Source organism: Gorilla gorilla, chromosome 2 (assembly GCF_029281585.2).
Source record: "Gorilla gorilla gorilla isolate KB3781 chromosome 2, NHGRI_mGorGor1-v2.1_pri, whole genome shotgun sequence".
NCBI lineage: Eukaryota > Metazoa > Chordata > Mammalia > Primates > Hominidae > Gorilla > Gorilla gorilla.
The window spans coordinates 99,859,620-99,882,619 of record NC_086017.1 but is presented as its reverse complement, the minus strand read 5'-3'; the positions used below and the strand labels follow the sequence as shown (position 1 = coordinate 99,882,619).

The window sequence follows — 23,000 nt, the reverse complement described above, 5'->3', positions numbered from 1 at the left end:
ACGTTGTAGGTGACAAGAAGGAGAGAAGAGCTGTGGCCCTTTTGGGAGCCCAGACCTAGGGACTCCCTTAGCCAAGGCTGTGACACCATCTTTGGGGCTCTATTGTTCCTAGTGTCTCCAAGCTTTTGGGTGCCACCACATTCCCCAGAGCTCACAGTGAAAGCTACTTGCAGTATGCCTGGTCCAGCTTCTGCCTCGCACAGAGCTGGCCCCTGCACCAATCCCTGAAGCTGTCCACCCTGCTGCAGCTGGCACACGTGGCTGTGTACAGTGGCTGAAACTCACTTAGAAACCCCTTGCCACTCTACACCTGGCTTGCCTTTGGCACGCACAGGATCTGGGCCAGTAGCATAAGCTGAGTGCAGCCTGCCAGGTTGAGTGGACAGAACAAACCCAGCAGGCCCAAGCAAAACTTGGGAAGGCACCACCAGCCGCACAGGTTTCCAGCTGGAAAAGTAACACCCTGAGGATCCCGTGACAATACATGGCTCTACATAGCTCTTAATTTTTTGAGGTATGTTCCTTTCATACCTAGTTTGTGGAAGGTTTTTAACATGAAGGGATGTTTAATTTTATTGAAGGCCTTTTTTCATCATGTGGGCTTTGTTTTTAGTTCTGTTTATGTGATGAATCACATTTATTGACTTTTGTATTTTAAGCCAACTTTGCACCTCAGGGATGAAAACTTGATCATGGTGGATTAGCTTTTTGATGTGCTGCACGATTTGGTTTGCTAGTATTTTGTTGAGGATATTTGCACTAATGTTAATCCAGGATATTTGCCTGAAATTTTGATTTTTGTTTTTTTCTCTGCCTGGTTTTGGTGTGAGGATGATGCAGGCCTCCTAGGATGAGTTAGGGAGGAATCTCTCCTCCTCAACATTTTGTAATAGTTTCAGTAGAAATGGTTCTAACTCTTCTTTGTACATCTGGTATAATTTGACTCTTAGTCCATCTGGTCCTGAGCTTTCCCTGGTTGGAAGGCATTTTGTTACTGATTCAATTTTGAAATTCATTATTGGACTGTTCAGGGATTCAATTCCTTTCTGGTTCAAGAAATGCTGGAAGGCTGTGTGTTTCCAAAAATTTATTTGTTTCTTCTAGGTTTTCTTGTTTGTGTGCATAGTAGTCTCTGAAGGGTTTTTTGTACTTCTTTGGGGTCAGTGGTAATGTACCCTATGTCATTTCTGATTTTGTTTATTTGGGTCTTCTCTGTTTTTTCTCTTTATTAATCTAGCTAGTAATCTAGCAATCTTATTTATTCTTTCAATGGAACAACTCCTAAAATCGTTGCTTTTTTATATGGATTTCTGCATCTCAATTTCCATAAGTTCAGCTCTAATTTTGCTTATTTATTGCCTTTTGCTAGTTTGGAATTTTTTTTTCCTTGTGTCTGTAGTTCCTCTAAGTGTGATGTTAGGTTGTTAATCTGAGACCTTTCTTTTTGATGTGGACTTTTAGTGCTATAAAATTCCCTTTTAACACTACTTTACTTGTGTTCCAGAGATCTGGGTATATTGTATCTTTGAAACTAATAAGTTTCAAATAATATCTTGATTTCTGGCTCAATTTCATTGTCTACCCAAAAGTCATTTGGGAGCAGGTTCTTTAACTTTCATATAATTTTATGGTTTTGATACGGTTTGGCTCTGTGTTCCCACCCAAATCTCACCTTGAATTGTAATAGTCCCCATGTCAAGGGCAGGGCCCATTGGAGATAATTGAATCATGAGTGTAGTTTCCCCTTACTGTTCTCATGATAGTGAGTTCTCAAAAGATCTGATTGTTTTAAAAATAGAAATTTCCCTGCACAAGCTCTCTTCTCTTGTCTGCAGCCAGGTGAGACATGCCTTTCAGCTTCTGCCATGATTGTGAGGCCTCCCCAGCCACGTGAAAATGTTAAGTCCAATAAACCTCCCTCTTTTGTAAATTGCCCAGTCTCAGGTTTGTCTTTATCAGCACTGTGAAAATGAACCAATACAGTAAATTGGTACCAGTAGAGTGGGGTGCTGCTGAAAACATACTCGAAAATGTGGAAGCGACTTTGGACCTGAGTAACAGGTGGAGGTTGGAACAGTTTGGAGGGCTCTGAAAAGGATAGGAAAATGTGGGAAAGTTTGGAACTCCCCAGAGACTTGTTTAATGATTTTGACCAAAATACTGATGATGATATGGACAATGAAATCCAGGTCACATTGGTCTGAGATAGAGATGAGGAACTTGTTGTGAACTGGAGCAAAGGTGACTCTTGTTATGTTTAACAAAGAGACTGGAGACATTTTGCCCTTGTCCTAGAGACTTGTGGAACTTTGAACTTGAGAGAGATGATTTAGGGTATCTGGTGGAAGAAATTTCTAAGCAGCAAAGCATTCAAGAGGTGACTTGAGTACTGTTAAACACATTCAATTTTAAAAGGGAAACAGAGAATAAAAGTTCAGAAAATATGCAGCCTGACAATGCAATAGAAAAAAAATCCCATTTTCTGAGGACAAATTTAAGGTGGCTGCAGAAATTTGCATAAGTAGTGAAGAGCTAAATGTGAAACCCAAGACAATAGAGAAAATGTCTCCTGGGCATGTCGGAGGTCTTTATGGCAGCCCCTCTCATCCCTGGCCCAGAGGTCTAGGAGGAAAAGGTGGTTTCATGGGCCAGTCCCAGAGTCCCTCTTCTGTGTGCAGTCTAGGGACTTGGTACTCTGCGTTCCAGCTGCTCCAGCCATGGCTAAAAAGGGACAAGGTGCTGCTTGGGCCATGGCTTCAGAGGGTGCAAGCCCCAAGCCTTGGCAGCTTTCATGTGGTGTTGAGCCCGTGAGTACACAGAAGTTAAGAATTGAGGTTTGGGAACCTCCACCTAGATTTCAGATGTATGGAGATGCATAAGCAGATGTTTGCTGCAGGGGTGGGGCGCTCATGGAGAACCTCTGCTAGGACAGTGCAGAAGGGAAGTGTGGGATCAGAGCCTCCACACAGAGTCCCTACTGGGGCACCACCTAGTGGAGCTGTGGGAAGAGGGCCACCGTCCTCCAGACCCCAGAATGGTAGATCCACCAACAGCTTGCACTGTTCACCTGGAAAAGCTGCAGACAGTCAACACCAGCCCACAAAAGCAGCTGGGAGAGATGCTGTACCCTGAAAAGTCACAGGAGTGGAGCTGCTGAAGACCATGAGAACCCATCTTTTGCATCAGCGTGACCTGGATATGAGATGTGGAGTCAAAGGAGATCATTTTTGAGCTTTAAGATTTGACTGCCCTGCTGGATTTCAGACTTGCATGGGACCTGTAGCCCCTTTGTTTTGGCCAATTTCTCCCATTGAAATGGCTGTATTTACCCAATGCCTGTACCACAGTTGTATCTGGGAAGTAACCTACTTGCTTTTGATTTTACAGGCTCAATAGGCAGAAAGGACTTGCCTTGTCTCGTATGACACTTTGGACTGTGGACTTTTGAGTTAATGCTGAAATGAGTCAAGATTTGGGGGGACTTTTAGAAAGGCATGATTGGATTTGAAATGTGAGGACATGAGATTTGGGAGGGGCCAGGGGTAGAATGATATGGTTTGACTGTGTCTCCACCCAAATCTGGTCTAGAACTGTAATATTTCCCACATGTCAAAGATGACGGCCATTGGAGAAAATTGAATCATGGGGGAGGTTTCTCCCCTACTGTTCCCATGATAGTGAGTTCTCACAAAATTTGATGGTTTTATAAACGGTAACTTCCAAGCACAAGCTTTCTTCTCATTTCTGCTGCCATTTTAGTCATGCCTTTCACCTCCCACCGTGACTGTGAGGCCTCCCACCCACATGGAACTGTAAGTCCAATAAACTTTTCTTTTGTAAATTGCCCAGTCTCGGGTATGTCTTCATGAAAACAAACTAATACATGTTTTCAGCAATTTTCTTAGTATTGGTTTCTATTTTTACTGCACAGTAGTCTAAGAGTGTTTCTGGTGTAATTTCTTTCTTTTTTTTTTTTTAATTTGCTGAGGGTTGTTTTATGGCCAGTTGTATGGCTGATTTTAGAATGTATGCCAGGTGCAGATAAGAATATATATTCCATTGTTTTTGGTTGGAAAGTTTTGTAGATGTCCTTTAGGCCCATTTGATCAAGCATTGAATTCAAGTCCTGAGTATCTTTGTTAGTTTTCTGTCTCAATGATCTGTCTGATATTGTCAGTGAGGTTTGAAATCTCCCCGTATTCTTGTGTGGTTATTTGAGACTCTTTTAGCTCTCTAAGAACTTGCTTTACGAATCTGAGTGCTCCTGTGTTGCATGTATATATATTTAGTATAGTTATGCTTTCTTGTTGAATTAAATCCTTGTAAATCCTTAAAACCATCAGGCAATGCTAATTCTAACAGTCTGTTTGTGAGAAATTAGAATATCAACCCCTTATTTTTTCTGTTTTCCATTTGCTTGATAGATATTTCTCCATCCCTTTTATTTGAGCCTATGGGTGTCATTGCATGTAAAACGGGTCTCTTGTAGACAGCATACAGTTGAACCTTGCTTCTTTATCCAACTAGCCACTCAGTGCCTTTTAATTGGGGCATTTATCCCTTTTATGTTCAAGGATAATACTGATATGTACATGCTTGATTCTGTCATTGTGCTGTTAGCTGGTTCTTATGAAGACTTGATTGTGTGGTTGCTTTATATTAGCAATGGCCTATGTATTTAAATTTGTCTTTGCAATAACCAATAGGTCTTTCCTTTCCATATTTAGCATTCCCTTAAGGACCTCTTTTAAGGCAGGTCTGTGGTAACAAATTCCCTTTTTATTTGCTTGTCAGAAAAGGATCTTATTTCTCCTTTGTTTATGAAGCTTAGTTTGGGTGGATATAAAATTTTTGGCTGGAATTTCTTTTCTTTATGAATGTTGAATATAGGCTCAGAATCTCTTCTGGCTTATAAGGTTTCTGCTGAAAGGCCCATTTTCAGCCTGATGGGGTTCTCTTTGTAGGTAACTTGCCCCTTCTCTTCAGCTACGTTTAACATTTCTCCTTTCATTTTGACCTTGGAGAATCTGATGAATATGTTTCTTGGGGATGGTTGTATCGTATAATATCTTGCAGAAGTTCTCTGCATTTCCTGAATTTGAATGTTGGCCTCTATAGTGAGGTTAGGGAAACTTTTATGGATAATATTTTCAAATAGGTTTTCCAAGTTGCTTGCATGCTCTCCCTCTTTTTCAGAGATACCAATGAGTTGTAGATTTGGTCTCTTTGCATACTCCCATATTTCTTGGATGTTTTGTTCATTCTTCTTTATTTTTATTTCTTTATTTTTGTCTGACTGAGTTATGTTGGAGAACCAGTCTTTGAACTCTGATATTTCTTCCTCAGCTTGGGCAATTCTGCTGTTACTACATGCAATTTTATTGTAAAATTCTTGAAGTGAGTTTTTCAGCTCTATCAGTTCAGCTTAGCGCTTTCTTGAAGTGGCCATGTTATCTTTCATCTCCTGTATGGTTTTATTGTATTCTTTAGATTTCTTGGCTTGGGTTTCAAGTTTCTGCTTGATGTCAGTGACTTTCATTCATACCCATATTCTGTATTCTATTTCTGCCATTTGAGCCACTTCAGCCTGGCTAAGAACCATTCCTGGGGAACTAGTGTGGTCATTTGAAGGTTCTGGATTTTTGAGTTGCTAGCATTCTTGCCTTTTTTTTCCCCCTCATCTGTGTGGATAGATATTCCTACAATCTTTAAAGTTGCTGTCCTTTGGATTTTTTTTTATGCCCCTGGGGATTTCATTGTGGTAAAAGGTGGGTTCAGTAGACTGACTTCAATTCTACTCTCCTCCTGGCTCTTGGAGGAGTCCCCTTCAATTACTTTCTTTATCCCTGCATTTCTTTTGTTGAGTGTGCTTGTCCATGGGGCTCCCTCAGGTAGGATGCACAGTTTCCATATATGCCATATCTTTGCTGGGTCAGCCTAATCTGCTGTATGAGTGCTTCCTGAGAGAACATTGGGTTGTGTCTGTAGGCAGAGTTTAGGCAGGAGAGGGATCACTGGCCTGGAAGTTTGTCCTACAGGGGTTGCCTGCCTGTCTTCCAAAAGCAGGGGCAGGCAGGGTCACCTTCTCTGTCATCTGAGTGTTTCCTGGGACAACAGAAGGCTGTGCCTTCTGGTAGAGTTTGTGTGGAAGTGGCATTGCTGGGCCAGAAGCTCTAGCAGGCATAGGCTGCCTGGCTAGCAGCAATCAGAGTGGTTGGGGCCTCCTGCCCTGCCCTCTGAGTGCTTCCAGGACAGCAGGAGGCTGTGGCTACACCAAGTTCAGGCAGAAGTAGTACTGCTGGGCCAGAAGCTCTAGCAAGTGTTGCCTACCTGGTTACCAGTGGCAGGAGCGGGTGAGGTCTCCTTCCCTGCTCTCTGGGTGCTAATGGAAAAGCAGGAGACTGTGCTCACTGGCTGAACTCACACAAAAGTGAGACTACTGAGCTGGAAGCTCTTGCAAGTATTGCCTGCCTGGCTACCAGTGGCACGGGTTGATGAGGTCTTCCATCATGTTGTTCATGTGCTTCCTGGGACAGCAGGAAGCTGTGGTTACACCAAGTTCAGGCGGAAGTGGGACAGCTGGGCCAGAAGCTCTAGCAAGCATTGCCCTCCTGGCTACCAGTGGCAGGGGTAGGTCGGATCTCCTGCCCTGCTGTCTGGATGCTTCCCAGGACAACAAGAGACAGTGCCCACTGGCTGAGTTCACAGAGAAGTGGGACTGCTGGGCTGGAAGCTCTAGCAAGCATTGCCCACCTGGCTACCAGTGGGTGGGGGGCAGGGGTGAGTGGGGCCTATCATTCTGCCATCCAAGTGCTTCCCAGGACAACAGGAGGCTGCAGCTGCCAACAAAGTTTAGGTCAAAGTGAGACCACTGGGCTGAAAGCTGGTTCACAGCCCCATCCAGTGAGGGGGTGTGGAGAAATCTTATTCCTCTCAGGCCCTGCAACTGCAACCTCTACTGGAGCTATGACGCTGGTACTGGTGCTCCAGGGCACACACTCCATCCACACACATATACATAGATCACATTTCATTAATGACAGGGATACATAGAAAATATACAGAACAAATATTGTATTATAATCTTATGAGAACACAATCATATATGGTACTTGTCATTGACTGAAAAGTTATGTGGCATTTGACTGTATGTTACACATTTTTAAATGACAGAGATAAAATATAAATAAAAATTTTAAAACAAACATCTGTGTATTTACCACCCACTTTTAGAAACAGCTATACTTTGAACCTGGTTTGTCTCTTGTTGATCCCAACGGCTAACAGAACTAACATCAGAATCATCTGAATCATTGGAATCACCTATTTTGGAAATATCAGATTAGTCAAATGAATCTTTGGCTAACTGTTTGAGAATGATGTTAACACCACACTAAGAATGCTACATTTTCCAGGATTTGACATTTTCAGCAATTGAGAATTATTATATATAGTAAGTGGAGATACCAATACTGAAAGCAGAATGGTATAAATAAAATAATGTCTTTTGTTTGCAAAGTTCATATATTAGAGCAATGCAAAAATAATAATAAAAGTGTTATATTTTGTGACAGAGTTATCTTGGGGTAAACACTGTAGTCACAAGGACCATGGGCAAGTATTTTTGGGGCAGGTGGGAACATATTTATTGCATATGATTAATGTGTACTGTACTTTTTTTTCACTTTTTTATGAAGTGCTTGTTAAATTTGTTGCTCACTCTTTTTTAAAAATTTTGGTCTTGTTTTTAATATTTAGGGTTTCAAAATATACATCCTAGATATTTGTTTTCTTGTAAGTTTTATGCATTACAAATATTTTCTTATTTTGTAGCTTACCTTTCCATGTTCTTTGTGGTTTTTTTGATTAATAGAAATTCTTAGTTTTAGTTATTCAAATTCATGTATTTTTCTGTATATTTTGTACTTTTTATGTAGAAAAACTTTCTTTACCACAGTTTACAGTTACATCGCATATTGTTTATAAAAGTTTAATAGTTTTGCTTTTTATACTTGTCCTTAATCCATGGGAAGTTTTTATGGTATGGAGGAGGAATTCATTTTATTCATTCTTTATAAGTTATTATATAGTGACTTCCCCTCAAGCCAATACAATTTGTTGTAATATTAAGATGATTATACCTGAATACTTTTAACTAGAATTTATATATTTTTCTATATTTCAAAAAGTCTGCCTGTATCTGTATAATACAGGTATATTTCACATAATGAACATATTTCCAATTTTTAAAAATATGGTCTTAAATTCTTGTATTTTAACTAAAGAGGTTACTCACTTATATTTATAATAGTTCCTGAAATATTTGATTCAAGCCTATTTTATTTCTTGGTTTCCTTTTGTGCTATAGAGTTGTTGATATGGTTTGGCTGTATCCTCACTCAAATTTTGTCTTGAATTGCTGTTCCCATAATCCCCAGGTATCATGGGAGGGACATAGTGAGAGGTAATTGAATCATGAAGGCAGTCACTCCCATGCTGCTGTTCTCATGATAGTGAGTGAGTTCTCTTGAGGTCTGATGGTTTTATAAGGGGTTTTTTCCCCTCTGTGCAGTGCTCATTCTCTTTCCTGCCACAGTGTGAAGATGGACATATTTGCTTGCCCTTCTCCCATGATTGCAAGTTTTCTGAGACCTCCCCAGCAATGAGGAAATATGAGTCAATTAAATCTCTTTCCTTTATAAATTACCCCATCTCAGGTATATTTCTTCATAGCAGTGTGAGAATGAACTATTACAGTAAGTTGGTACTGGGTAATAGGGTGCTTCTGTAAAGATACCTGACAAAGTGGAAGTGACATTGGAACTGGGTAACAGCCAGAGGTTGGAACAGCTTGGAAGGTTCACAAGAAGACAGGAAAATATGGGAAAGTGTGAAACTTCTTAGAGACCTGGAGGGCTCAGAAGTCAGGAAGATGTGGTAAAGTTTGGATCATCCTAGAGACTTGTCGAATGGCTTTGACCAAAATGCTGATAGTAATAGGGACAATGAAGTCCAGCCTGAGGTGGTTTCAGATGGAGATAAGACACTTTTTGGCAACTGGAATAAAGGTGATTCCTTTTATGTTTTAGCAAAGAGACTGGTGACATTTTGCCCCTGCCTTAGAGATTTGTGGAACTTTGAATTTGAGAGAGATGATTTAAGGAATCTGATGGAAGAAATGTCTAAGTGACAAAGCATTTAAGAGGAAGCAGAGCACAGAAGTTTTGAAAATTTTCAGACTGATGATGCAATAGAAAAGTTGAAATTCAAGCTGACTATAAGAATTTGCATAAGCAACAAGGAGCCAAATGCTAATCACCAAGACAATGGGGAAAATGTCTCCAGGGCATGTCAGAGACCTTTACAGCAGCCACTCTCAACACAGATGTCAGAGGCATAAGACCAAAAAATGGTTCTGTGGGCCTGGCCCAGGGACCTGTGCTCTGTGCAGCCTCAGGACATGGTGCCCTGCATCTCAGCTGCTTTACCTCCAGCCATGGCTAAATGGGGCCACAGTATATCTCCATGGGTGTAAGTTCTAAGCCTTGGTGACATACTTATCATGTTGAACCTGTGGGTGCATAAAAGTCAAGAATTGAGGTTTAGGAACCTCAGCCTAGATTTCAGAGGATGTATGGAAATGCCTGGAAATCCAGGTAGAGGTTTGCTAGAGAGGTGGAGCCCACATGAAGAACCTCTGCTAGGGCAGTGTGGAAGGGAAATGTGGGGCTGGAGCCCCCACACGAAGTCCCCACTGGGGCACTGCCTAGCAGAGCTGTGAGAAGAGGGCCACCATCCTCCAGACCCCAGAATTGTAGATCAGCTGACAGCTTGCACTGTTTACCTGGAAAGACTGCAGACACTCAACACCAGCTTGTTAAAGCAGCAAGGAAGGGGCTGTACCCTGCAAAGCCACAGGGGCACAGCTGACCAAGGTCATGGGAGCCTGCTTCTTGCATCAGAGTGACCTGGATGTGAGACATGGAGTCAAAGGAGGTCACTTTGGAACTTTAAGTTTTACTGACTGTCCAGTTAGATTTTGGACTTGCATGGGCCCTGTAGCCTCTTTATTTTGGCTAATTTCTCCCATTTGAAATGGGCATATTTACCTAACACCTGTACCGTCATTGTATCTGGGAAGTAACTAACTTGCTTTTGAGTTTGCTGGCTCATAGGTGAAAGAGACTTGCCTTGTCTTAGATGAAACTTTGGACTTGGACTTTTGGGTTAATGCTGGAATGAGTTAAGACTTTTGGGAACTGTTGAAAATGCACGATTGTGTTTTGAAATGTGAGGACATCAGATTTGGGAGGGGCTGAGGGGAAAGATATGCTTTGGCTGTGTCCTCACCCAAATCTCATCTTGAATTGTAGTTTTCCTAATCCCCAGCTGTCATGGGAGGGACCAGAGGGAGATAATTTAATCATTGGGGCATTTTCCTTGATCCTGCTCTTGTGATAGTGAGTGAGTTCTCACAAGATCTGACAGTTTTATAAGAGGCTTTTCCCCATTTACTTTGCACTCATTCTCTTTCCTACCATGATGTGAAGAAGACATGCTTGCTTCTCCTTCTGCCATGATTTTAAGTTTCCTGAGGCCTGCCCAGCCATGCTAAATTGTGAATCAATTAAACATCTTTCCTTTATAAATTACCCTGTCTTGGGTATGTCTTTATTAGCAGCTTGAGAACAGATGCATAGAGTTATGTAGTTTTTCTTTGCTTTATTTTGGATTAATTCTATTATTTCTTTTTTTCTTACCTCACTATTTTTCTTCTGCTAATTTGGACATTATATGTGGTATTTGTATTACTTTAAGGAAAAATATTTTGTTATGCATAGTAATTTTAACAAAGTATAAATAGAGTTTAGCTTTTCTATGTAACAATATAACTATGATGACTTTTCTCCTAATGTGTTTATTATTCAATAATATATATATTACCAAATATTATATATTTATGTATATATACACACATACACATTACCAGGGCTTTTTTTCCTCATTATTTTTTCTTGTATTGCAGACTTTCCCTCTTGGTCATTTTACTTCTGCCTTAATAACATCCTTTAGAATTTTGCTTAGTAAGGTTTTATTTCTGCTAAATCTCTTATTTGTTGTTTGTCTGAAAATGTGTCTATTTTATTCTTGTTCCTGAAAGGTAGTTGTATTAAAAGTATATTCTAGATGCACCACTTTTTTTTTTTCTCAGCACCCTTAAAATACTGTTTCACCGTCTTCTATTTTTCATGGTTGTTAACAAATCAGTCTTATTGTTGCTGTTTTACAAATAATCTTTACTCTCTAGCTACTTTTAGAATATTCCCTTTGTTTTGGTAATAAGCTATTTCAGTCTCAGGTATTCAGATGTAGATTTCTTTATCTTTGCAGTGATTGAGACACTTTGAGCACTCCGAATCTAAAGACTCATAGTTTTTAAATCAGTTCTGAAATTTCCCTAACATTATGTTTTCATCTAACTGTGGCTACCTAATTGATTTATTGTATATAGTATTACAATAAGCCAGAAAGATGAAAAATTTATAAAATTTAGTGGCAGATGCCTGTGGAATATAAGTTTAGGTAAAACATAGCAATTTTTGAAACAGCTAGAGTTGTATTGATAAAATAGGAAAATAAAATAGAGAGGGTCTATCTCCTATTTCCATAGACATTCATGCAAGATGTGGTTGTAGATTTTCTTCTGTACTTGGGCTTCATGGCACTAAATAAATTAATTCTTTATTTTGTGAAATGATGTTTAAGCTTCAACCTCTTCAAAAAGTTGCATTCTCAACTCAGTACTCAAGTCACACACATTCTTTTCGTCTTGAACATTTCGTTGCCTACTACATAAACTGTAATCAAACTTTCACAATCTCAAGGAATGGCCATATCTAGGATTTCACAGTGCTTTTTCTGGTCCAAAATTGGATTTAAAATGATATACAGAAATTTGGAATGGAGACTACACTATATTTTTATTTTTTAGACATCATTATTGCACGCCACACCTACCTACACAGACCCATTTTTTCCTGTGTGGATCTTTACTCCATTATTGCATTCATTTACATTTGCAAAATATGTTAATGTACATGTATTTAGCTATACTATTTGAGGATTCTCTCTTTCTGTGTGTGTATAAACTTAAAAATACAGGTCATATATGGTAAGTATTATAATTGGTTGCTATGTAGTAATAAAATAACATTTAAAATGCATGTACCAAAATGTAGTGTCCAGGGTATTGCTCCTCTCATATCTCACTCTGGATTAGAAAACAATAGGATTCATATATATATGATTTATTTATATACATATATACATATATATACAACATTGCTTTTTACTACATGAATTTTAAAAGCTTTTTATTGTCCTTTACATTAGTAGCTGTATTAATTTAAAGACTGAATATTTGTTTTGATAGATAACGAATGTGAATTATTCTTAATATGGGAAATATGCAGTTATATTACAAATCTTTGGAAGTGCTTACAGAAAATCTCCATCTTTACGTGCCATTCTGTACAAACATAATTATTGGCATTACATATGAATTAGCTCAGTACACACAGAGCTAATTATAGAACTAAATACAGAATTACATCTGTAATTCAGACAAATTGAAATATTCAAACAGAATTGTAGATTTGTCAATTCCATTGTAAAGCAAATAATATTTGAATTCTTCCTTTGAATTTATGTGCCTTTTCATAGAGGTATAGATTTGTGTTCTGGTTTGGTTTTTGGGAGACAGATTATTTCATAGTCTTATTACATGATAAATTTCCACTCATAAAAATCTGGTGAGTTTAATAACTTTTTAAAAGAAATCTTGCTTAAGAATATACCTGGAAAATATGGGATGGATTTCGTATAGAAACCGGTGTTAGACATTTTTCTAGAAGAATGTGAATACAGCAATTTGCCTTTCAAACTTGTCATTGCTACTGGCTTCAGTTCTTCTCTTTCTTCAATTATTTGTGGAAATAAAAGTTCAAGAGAATCAAATTAGTTTGTGACGTGAAAAGAAAAAACGCAGAGCAAAGTATAGGGAAAAACAAGGAGATGCTAGAAAAATATTTCTCACATGAATTTTTTTTAGGGGAAATTGGGCTTTATATATTTTGCCTTCTTGATTTCTTTATTCGCACATTCTGCAATTCAGAAATATTTGTTATCACCTTATATATGCTGCCTCCTATTAAAAGTATTGGTAGATATTGGTTCTTACCCTAGGAAAGAATTGTGGAAAATCAGATGCTACTGCTGATGTTTTACATTTAATGACTGCCCATTTTCTTTCTGTGTCATTTGACATCCAGACAAAATCATTCTTATTTACAATTAAGAAAAGCTACCATCACCTGTTTTTGTCCCTCTGTAGTCCAAGTAATTTCTCTCATTTGTTTAGCAGCTTTTGATGTATCAAAGAAAACTTGCATCAGATGGATTTAAACAGGCAGAGAAGAATTTAAGACTATTGTAATAGGGGACAGAGATTGAATTCAACTCTCTTGAAAGAAAAGGCGGGAGAGTTTGAAGCACTGGAAAGTCTTAAGCACTAAGATGAGCTAATGAAAAAGTGCCGGAGGACTTTAAGATGAGGTTGATCGATGTGATCATGCCATCAGTGTTTGCTCAGTGGCACTTGAATTTAGGCTCCTACCTTCCCGCAGAGACTGGGAGATAGGGACCCTGTCTTTCTTGATGATTATATTTCAAACAGATGGCTCCCAGATCCTCTAAAAAAACATTCCTGGGTTGTAAAACTGGCAAAAGGATGGGAGATTAATATCTCAAAGGAGCAAAGAAAGAATTTACAACTGCCAATTTTTTTTTTTTTAAGTAACTTTTCTAACAAGAAGGAGGTACGGGGAGGGCTACAGTCGGAAAGAAATCTGTCTAAAGTTCAGTCAAACAAAGCAGAATATTAAGGCTGTCTTGATCATTTGTACTGAATTAAAGCAGTTAATAGTGTTTATGGCACAGATAAAAAATGGAGATCTGAATTTGAGTTGGCCTAGGAAGACTGAGTTCAAAAGTAAATTAATGAAATTTAATAAGTTGCCCTAAAAATAAGACACTTATTCAATTAGTGTATACTAATTGGGAAATAAAGCAAAAAGGCAGTTTTGGAGAATCTTTCAGAGGCTTGAATTTCTTTAGGAAAGGTTAAACAACCCCACATGCCTCACCAAAACTATTCATTTCTGTCTCTGATGTGCCCCCTGTAAAACACGAGTTTCTAGTGTTCTAGTTTCTCTGCACATAATAAAGAGAATTTCCCATTGCCGTCTATTCAGCAACTTTATTTCCTATAATCCAGTCTTTATGTGGAGGCAGTTAATTTTAATTAATCCCTGGAGGAATTCTGTGCTTTATTGTGCATCTTCTACCACATAGATTCACATGGTTTGGTTACAGTAACATTGAGATATTTGAGTTAATGTTAATATGATTGGCGAATTGTTGCATGTTTTTGTTTTGTGATTGTCAACCCTGTCCTTAGGGTATATTTTGTTGTAGAATTTACTTGAAATGCTAACTTCAATCACTAGAGGTAAATGATCTTTTTTTCCTTTGTTGGAATAAAATGAAGTATTTATTTTTTATTTTTATTATGCTAGGAAAAAAATAGACTCTACAGTGGCTTCAGATTTACTGCCTTTGGTAAAAACGGACGGGGTTGATGTGCTATGTTTTGATTCAATGTTAAAAATTCCTGATATATACTATTGCTTTAGGAAAAGATATATGAAACATCAAATGGCTAAAGAAGCTGATAAAGCAATTATTTTTATTGGGAAAGCAATTATTTTTATTTTCTTGGAAGTGATATTTCTTCCCAACAAATAGCATGCTTTTTTTTTCCTCTGATGACATCATTGGAATGAAAGATTCTTAATAGACGTGGCCTCCCTTGCCGTGACTAAAATGGTCTCCCAAGGAAATATATTTTATGATTTTAGTCTTATATTAAATATTTAAGGGTATTTTAAATAACCTCACTAAACTCAGAAGGAAATTGACATAAATGTAGAGCTAATGTTTTAAAAAGGACAAAATGTGAAAAGACTACAAGGACTTGGTGTTCTCTAGGAGTCTCAGAAATTCATCACTGCTTGTGTGTCATGCATTTTATTGCCTCCAGGAAAGCAGGGACCTTTATCTGAAGGACATTCTTTTGTTCTTTAATAGATGTCGACTATTCAGAGCACTGGAGAAACTGAATACGTTTTCTAATACTATTTTTTCCTTTAACTTGACTTGATTATATATAACACTTCCTATGCCTAGTGAGTCGAGTTTCTGCAATGAATTATTTCAAAGGTTGCTCTGGATTATTATAATTTTATTTTTTCCCCTCTTTAATACTTGTAGCATGGGTGCTTCAAGTTCCTGATACTAGAAATAAAATTGTAGTAAAGGTGCTCAAGGAGTAATACATCCTAGTTGGTGTTCTGTAAGCTCATCTACATAGTGTAATGATGTAAATGATACAGAGTAATGTCATAATTGCAGGTGTTACTCTGAGGTTGAAAAGTAGGTTAGTGTCATGTACCTTAAGATCTTGGAGAAGTGAAGGGCCTTTGCTGAATTTAAGAAATAACTTTGTTGAGTGATTAAACATAAACAAAATCAGAGTTTATAATATCTTCTTCTACCCAAATGAAATTTACTATTATACTAATGCTTAATTACCATGAAATATTCTTGCCCCCGTGTTGATGTGGCTTGTTGAATCTTCAGTCACATGCAGAATCTGCACTTCCTATCAAATGGTAATTTCATATTTTATCTCAACCTTTTCTTGTAGGCTAAGATTCAAACTAGTTTTATGAACAAATTTGTAATTAATAAAATTGGCATAACAAAAGGAACTATATTAACATTTCTTGTAGCTATGAAATTATTAGTTTAGATTATCATTACTAAATAGACTTCAATTAGCTAAAAATTAAAACTGCACTTCAACTTCTGTTAATTTTGATCCATTTTTATCATGCTATATTCTATAGCAATTCTTTAAAGCATGTTAGTTTTATTATTTTCTTATATAAAGAAAAGAATAAAATCCATGGCATATAGTGCCTCTTATGCTTCATTTGCATACCACATCTTCACATTATTAAATATATTTGAATTTGCAGGCTTCAAAATTAGCATCTGTTTCTCATTAATCAACTTTCATTTCTTCAGGTGTTAGTGATGTAATTACAGTCAGGTGTACAAGCCTGGCTTCATGTATTCTTATTAGTGTGACATCGTTATTATCAATTTTACTATTTGGATTTAACTGCATTTTCTCTGATATGTGGAATTTCTATAAAACTTCTTATTGAATCAGCATTATTATATAGACTGCAATTTTCCAAAATATGTAGGTATTTTTTAAAAATGTTATTTTAATATATCTTCTGAAGGAAAAAAATACTTTCTTTTCTATTTCTCACTCTGTAACCCTCATTCTCACTATATTTTACTTGAAGAATAGAATGTTATATATTTATAATTGTTTACACAATTTATGAAGATATTCTTGTAGTTCTCAGGGTGATTCTTATAAATTGTTTTCTCAGAAGAAACTCTTTCTGGGTTGCATGTCGATGGATATGTTATCTTTTGATTCCGGTTATCTGTACCTCCAAGCAACTCCAATCGTCTATGAATCTATCTCTCTCTTTCTCTCTCTTTTTCTCCGCCCCCACCCCGCCTTTCCATCTCTGTATCTATATGTCCTTTTAGAAGTAAAGGCAGCTTGCTCACACTGTCTCATTTGTATATGTACCGATTCCTCTGCTTGGATATTTGAAAGGTCATAAATGATTCTTAGAAAAGACATTTCCTTATTAGTTGATTCCCACTACACATATGTCCTGAAAACTACTTTCAGGTGCACCCTTACTCAATACAGTAATCTCTTATGAGTCTTATTTTCAATTAGGATATTGGAATAATGCCAATCTAGATTATTTCTTTTACAACCATCAGTATCTACTTCATCATTCTTTTCCTTTCTTTGGAGTATAACTTGGGAAATGGCAATGAACTCACTATTTGTGTAATGTTCTGAAATCTTTGTATTTAGCCAGAAACCAACATTTAATTTTTGTTTTATGTGAGTAAAAAAAATGTTAAGGGAAGTCTCCTAATCAGAAGAATATCTATTTTCTTTGATTTGCTCAGTGTTTTCTTTTGTTTAATTTTACTTTTAACTTTTTAAGGCAAGACACTTAATATCCACATGATTATATGCTATATTTATCAATGTATTTTATATTATATGAATACTTTTAAATATTAGTTATCTTATTATAAATATAACAATTAGTTAAAAATTTGAGTCCTCAGAGAAGCAGGAAGATTTTTAAAAATCTCCGGCAGCTAATTCCAGCAGAAAATTATTATTAAATTTTTGGTATTGCCTTGCATTTTTAAATGAATAGAGTTTATATCTTTTTTGATACTATGAGTATTATTTTCTCATTATCATATATTTATTTGAAATGTTTACATTATTGCATATCATAGTGGTAGTATTTCATTTAGAGGACATAGCAAGAAGCTTCTTCCCCTTTTACTAAACATACATTTCTAAAGGCAAATTACCAGTATTTTAAAATTAACTTGGCCAAGCGCTGTTGCTCATGTCTGTAATTCCAGCACTTTTGGAGGCCCAGCCTGGAGGACAGCTTGAGCACAGGAGTTTGAGACCAGCCTGGGCAACATAGGGGGAGGCCCCTCTCTACAAAAATAAATAAATAAAATTAGCCAGTCATGGTGGTGCTTGCCTGTAATCCCAGCTACTTGGGAGGCTGAGATAGGAGGATCATGTGAGCTCAGGAAGTTGAGGCTGAAGTGATCCATGATCGTGCCACTGCACTCCAGGCTGGCTGACAGGGAAAGATTCTGTCTCAAAATAAATACATTCACAAAATTAACTAACTGAGTCAGAAGTTGTAAACAGTTTATGTCTCTTGTTCCAGTGTTTGGGTCAACTTATTTTGCTATTTGCAATCATTGAATATTATTTTTCTTAAGTTTTTAGTAAATTGATATAAGGCAAGTACTTCTTATTATTTTATTTGGCATTTTTATGCTCTTCTTAGGTGTCTCTGTATACCATTAGCCACCAATGGTAGTCTTAAGGAATACTATTGCAAAACGTCCCTCTGTTGAGATTTGTCTAATGTTTTTCTCATGTTTGGATTGAAGTTATGGGTTTTGGGAAAGAAGACCATAAGGGCAAAATGCTATTTTGTAACATTTAAACGAGGCTTCATACTATCAGCATGACTTCTCTGTTGATGTTGACCTTGATCACTGAGATAAAATAGTGTTTGTCAGGTTTTTTCCTTGTGAAATTACTCTTTTTGCTACTGTTTCTACACTGTACTATTTGGAAAGATGTCACAATGCACAGCTCACACTTAAGGAGCTGGATGTTCTACTTAACCTTTTGGAGGATGGAGTATCTATATGAATTAGTGGGAATTCTTCTGCATGGGAAATTTATCCTTTCTTCTGCTTTATATGTTTATTTATTATTAATTTATGTACTATTAACTCAGAGCTGTTTATGTTATCTAATTTTTTGCTCACATTTTTCTAGCTTTGGCCATTTGGGGCACTTTTAGTTAGTTTCTTCATCCCTTTGACACCTTTATCAGTGTGTGTGTTTGTGACAGTATTTCAAGAACTTCCTAATTTTATGGCACTGTAAGATGCTCCAGGCTCATCTTTAATCTGTCCTAGTTCTACACCTAGAATCAACTCTTTCTCCAAGGAGTCCCAGTTCCTCTTATCTGCCTAGGCTTATTGTTCATGAGACAATGAATTCATTCGTTAGTTTTATGCATATTCTGTGTAATGCTTGCTATGCATGACCAGAACTGCTTTTCCCAAAATTCTTTTGAATGGGAATGTTGTTGTCAATTCCAGGATATACAAATGTCTCCCAGAAGTACAGAAAGAATCCGCACAGCCATAAATGTTTTTTCTCCTGAAACAAACCACTTGAAAATTCAAGGGAGACAAATATTTTTAGCCCAGGTGAAATGTTTTCCAAAAATTTAGTATAAAATATTTTGAGAAATTGAATAATAAAAATATGCCTTTTAAGGTAAGGTTAAAGAATATAAGGTTTCACTTTAAGGATACTGTAAAGGAAAGACGCCCGTATACAAAGAAAGGATGGTTTCTAAAGGAGTTCTGTTGTTGTTGTTTTTTTTTTTTTTGTCTTTCTTTCTTTTTTTTTTTTTGAGACGGAGTTTCGCTCTGTTGCCCAGGCTGGAGTACAATGGCGCGATCTCGGCTCACCAATGGGGGTGGATCTCGGCAAGCTCCACCTCCCAGGTTCACGCCATTCTCCTGCCTCAGCCTCCAGAGTAGCTGAGATTACAGGCGACAGCCACCACGCCCAGCTAACTTTTTGTATTTTTAGTAGAGACGGGGTTTCACCAAGTTGGCCAGGCGGGTCTCGAATTGCTGACCTCAGATGATCCACCCACTTCAGCCTTCCAAAGTGCTGGGATTCCAGGCGTGAGCCACCGTGCCCTGAATGAGATCTGTATTCTAGAGGTGGAGGCCCTTCCTTCTGTCTGTACAATCAGGGCTCTAAATCACATGACAGCTTAATATTAAATTTATTTAAATATAAATCACAGATGTAGAAAAAAATTACTTGAATAAAATATACCTTAGAAAAACAAAACTTTGTTTTGCATATTCTAAGGGAAGAATTTATTCTTCTCAAGCTGTCTAAAAGAAAAAATGCTGCAGAAATATCCCATGGCAACATCATTTAGTAAAGAAAAATTTACAAAGTCTATTAGCCTGTTAAATACAAATGCATCAAAATATGACTGTGGAGAGACAGTTATATTTAGCATATGGAGGTACATAGCAAAGTGTATTGATATTGGAATATTGATGTGTTTGGAGAATTTATATATAATATTCAGAATTTTATAAATAATAACAGTATTGCTTATCTCATATGATTTTTGTGACAACTAAATGAAATGCTGGATATAAATGTTGGGTCCATACTAAACACTCAATAAATCTTAGCCATTGTAATTACTAGTAGTACCATCAGTAGTAAAATTAGCATTCATAAGAAAAGGCAGGCACTTACAACCCTCTCCATCTAATAGAAAATGAAAAGTTTAGGTTTAAACCAAAAATTTGTTGTTAGATTTTAAGTGGTCTACCAGGAGCTACCATTTTGTGTGAGTTTTAGAAATGGATGGATATATTGTGTCATTTTTAAAAAATAGTGAGTTGTAGTAGACTATCTAAAAAGAAAGCATCAATTACATAGGGTTAGATAAGTGAATGAGTTCACAAGTCTCTGGGTATATTAGTGTAAGACTTTAATAAAAATAATATGGTGAAGAAGGAGAAAGAAAGCAAAAGCAAGCATGCATCAGGGCATCTAGAGATTTCCAGGTGCAGCTCTCTAGGTTTTTTTTTTTAGGAACTGTTTAAATATAAAATCAAGAGCATTATGAAGTTTAAAATAACCCTAAAATCATAATTTAATTATTGGTTTTTCTGTTTTATTTTAAATCTCTTATTTCTCACACTTATTTTCACTGATTTATATAATATCTATAAACTTTTTTGTTCTTCTCAAAAGTTTCTAGTGCAGCTTTCTCTGTCTTTCACCTACTTTGCTTCTGTACAGTAGACATAAGTCAACATTGCATTTTTTGGTACATTTTCTATAGATAATTATTTTACATTATTTCTATAGATAATTATTTACATTATTGGAAATTCTCAGCCTCCATGATTGTGTGAACCAATTACTTATAATAAATCATATTTTTGAAGTCTGTTTTTCTGGAGAACCCTACGAGAATTATTTTCTGTTCTCAACCTTTGCTAAGATATGTGAATATGTATCAAATATTGCTATCACACATTCAGTTTAGACTAGGTCGGTTTTTTTCATATGTGAAGTTTATCATATTTATATTTGATTTTCTGTCATGAAACTACTGAAACTTCTATTGAAGCCTGTGAATACCAAGCTATGAAGAATTTGTCACTTTTGTGATTTTGCAATTAAAAAAGAGACGACCAGATAAATAATTATAAAGAGGAGTAAGGAATAATTCCATTTTTCTTATGGAAAAAGTAAAACAATTTTAGAAGAAAAAAGATATGTAGGAGTATTAAAAGTTTCTGGCCGGGCGCAGTGGCTCATGCCTGTAATCCCAACACTTTGGGAGGCTGAGGCGGGCGGATCACCTGAGGTCAGGAGTTTGAGACCAGCCTGACCAACACGGAGAAACCCCGTCTCTACTAAAAATACAAAATTAGCCAGGTGTGGTGGCTTATGCCTATAATCCCAGCTGCTCAGGAGGCTGAAGCAGGAGACTCTCTTGAACCTGGGAGGCAGAGGTTGCAGTGGGCCAAGATCGTGCCATTGCACTCCAGCCTGGGCAACAAGAGCGAAACTTCGTCAAAAAAAAAAAAAAAAAAAAAAAAAAAAAAAAAAAAAAACTTTCTAAATGATACTAACAATGATACTAGATGTAATGTCTTTCAAACAAACAAAACCCACAAAAACCTCTACTCTTGAGTTTGGAATTTTAACTGTAATGAGAAGAGTACTGTCTAGGAATTGAAACAGATTTCACAAGAAAAGAATTTGATGATACATTATCTTAGATCCTTTTCAAATACACATCACTTAGTGTATATCTATTTGGTTTGCCACAGAAACACTCACTGAGTATATGTTAAATTTCTACAAAATATTAACAGGTACACTGGACTTTGAAATCTGGTTTTTGGTTTGAAATAATTCATTTTTCTGTTGCTCCTGGTACTTCTTCGTGTATTGTTTCTGAGTTCTTACATGAATTCAATGATAACAGAATATTAAACATATAACCATAGAAATGTCTCTGCTTCTGTAGTACTATTTTATCGTGATGGCATTTGGATACCAATACAGACTGATTATAGTTCAATAAATGAAACTAACAAATCAGGACAAAGCCTCCATGACAACTGAAATTTCGGTCCTGGAATTATTTTTTCCCCACATTTTTCAATATAGACACAACCTAATAGCTTCTCTCCTGTAGCTGCATAAGTATTTGTATGGTTGTTCACATGTTTTAAAAACATCTCCAAAGACTCCATCTTTACGTGAAGTTTAAATAGTGTGTAAAAAGGAGTAAGGGAAGATATATAATGTGTTTTACTCTCCTAAAGCATAAACTTAGCAAACACACACTGTGCAAGAATAATTCATCCTTACATCTCTTTCAAAATCTATACAATAACTCATGAACCCAGAGTTTTTAAATAGAAAGTGGCATCTGCCCACCAGGATACTTCATTTGCATATCACCGGCTAAGTCCTGTGTGAATGAGGGCAGTGCAAGTGCTGAGCGTGATTTCTGGATGAAGGTGTCACCTGTGAAATGACAAAAATTGACCCTTTGTGTGTCTACCTCCCTGCTGTGAGTAACTAAGCAATATTGTTACTTGGCTGATTTCCTAATAAACTACAGGTGGGAGGGTGTTGAGGTTGTGCCATTACAAATCATCATCTGTTAGATCAAAGTGCACAGGAAAGAACGGAAGCTGTGCAGTATTAATAGCTACACTTATCCCTCCAGTCACTTAATAATTGGTGACTGGAGAACATTGGAATAATTATCATTCATTTTGCTGTTCTGAGAACATATATTAAAATCTGCCTTTGTATTTTTAACATTTGAAAATAAAAGCTAGTATATTACTTCCATTTTTATAAATATTTTCTCATATTCCACAGTTGCTGATATTTATCAGGTGCTTTCTGTTTGACAGCCAAGGGACACTGATCTAGACTTTTGTATCCTTATAATTCTCACAGCAATCCTTTTGTGTAGATTACTTTATAACTATAATCAATGCTATCATTGGTTATAATTGTAATCAAATATTGAAGACTTACAGGTTAAAAACGTTTGCTGTTTCCT

The 23,000-nt window shown here is 36.8% G+C and overlaps 1 long non-coding RNA gene across 1 annotated transcript in view; it reads left to right on the top strand.

The window, feature by feature from the left end:
• The first annotated feature begins 3,342 nt into the window (after window positions 1-3,342).
• The window catches only part of LOC129532361 (uncharacterized), a 115,666-nt gene continuing 96,008 nt past the window's right edge, over window positions 3,343-23,000 (top strand). The window contains exon 1 of the long non-coding RNA XR_008678061.1: window positions 3,343-3,812. This is a non-coding gene — a long non-coding RNA (uncharacterized lncRNA). The remainder of the gene's footprint in view (window positions 3,813-23,000) is intronic.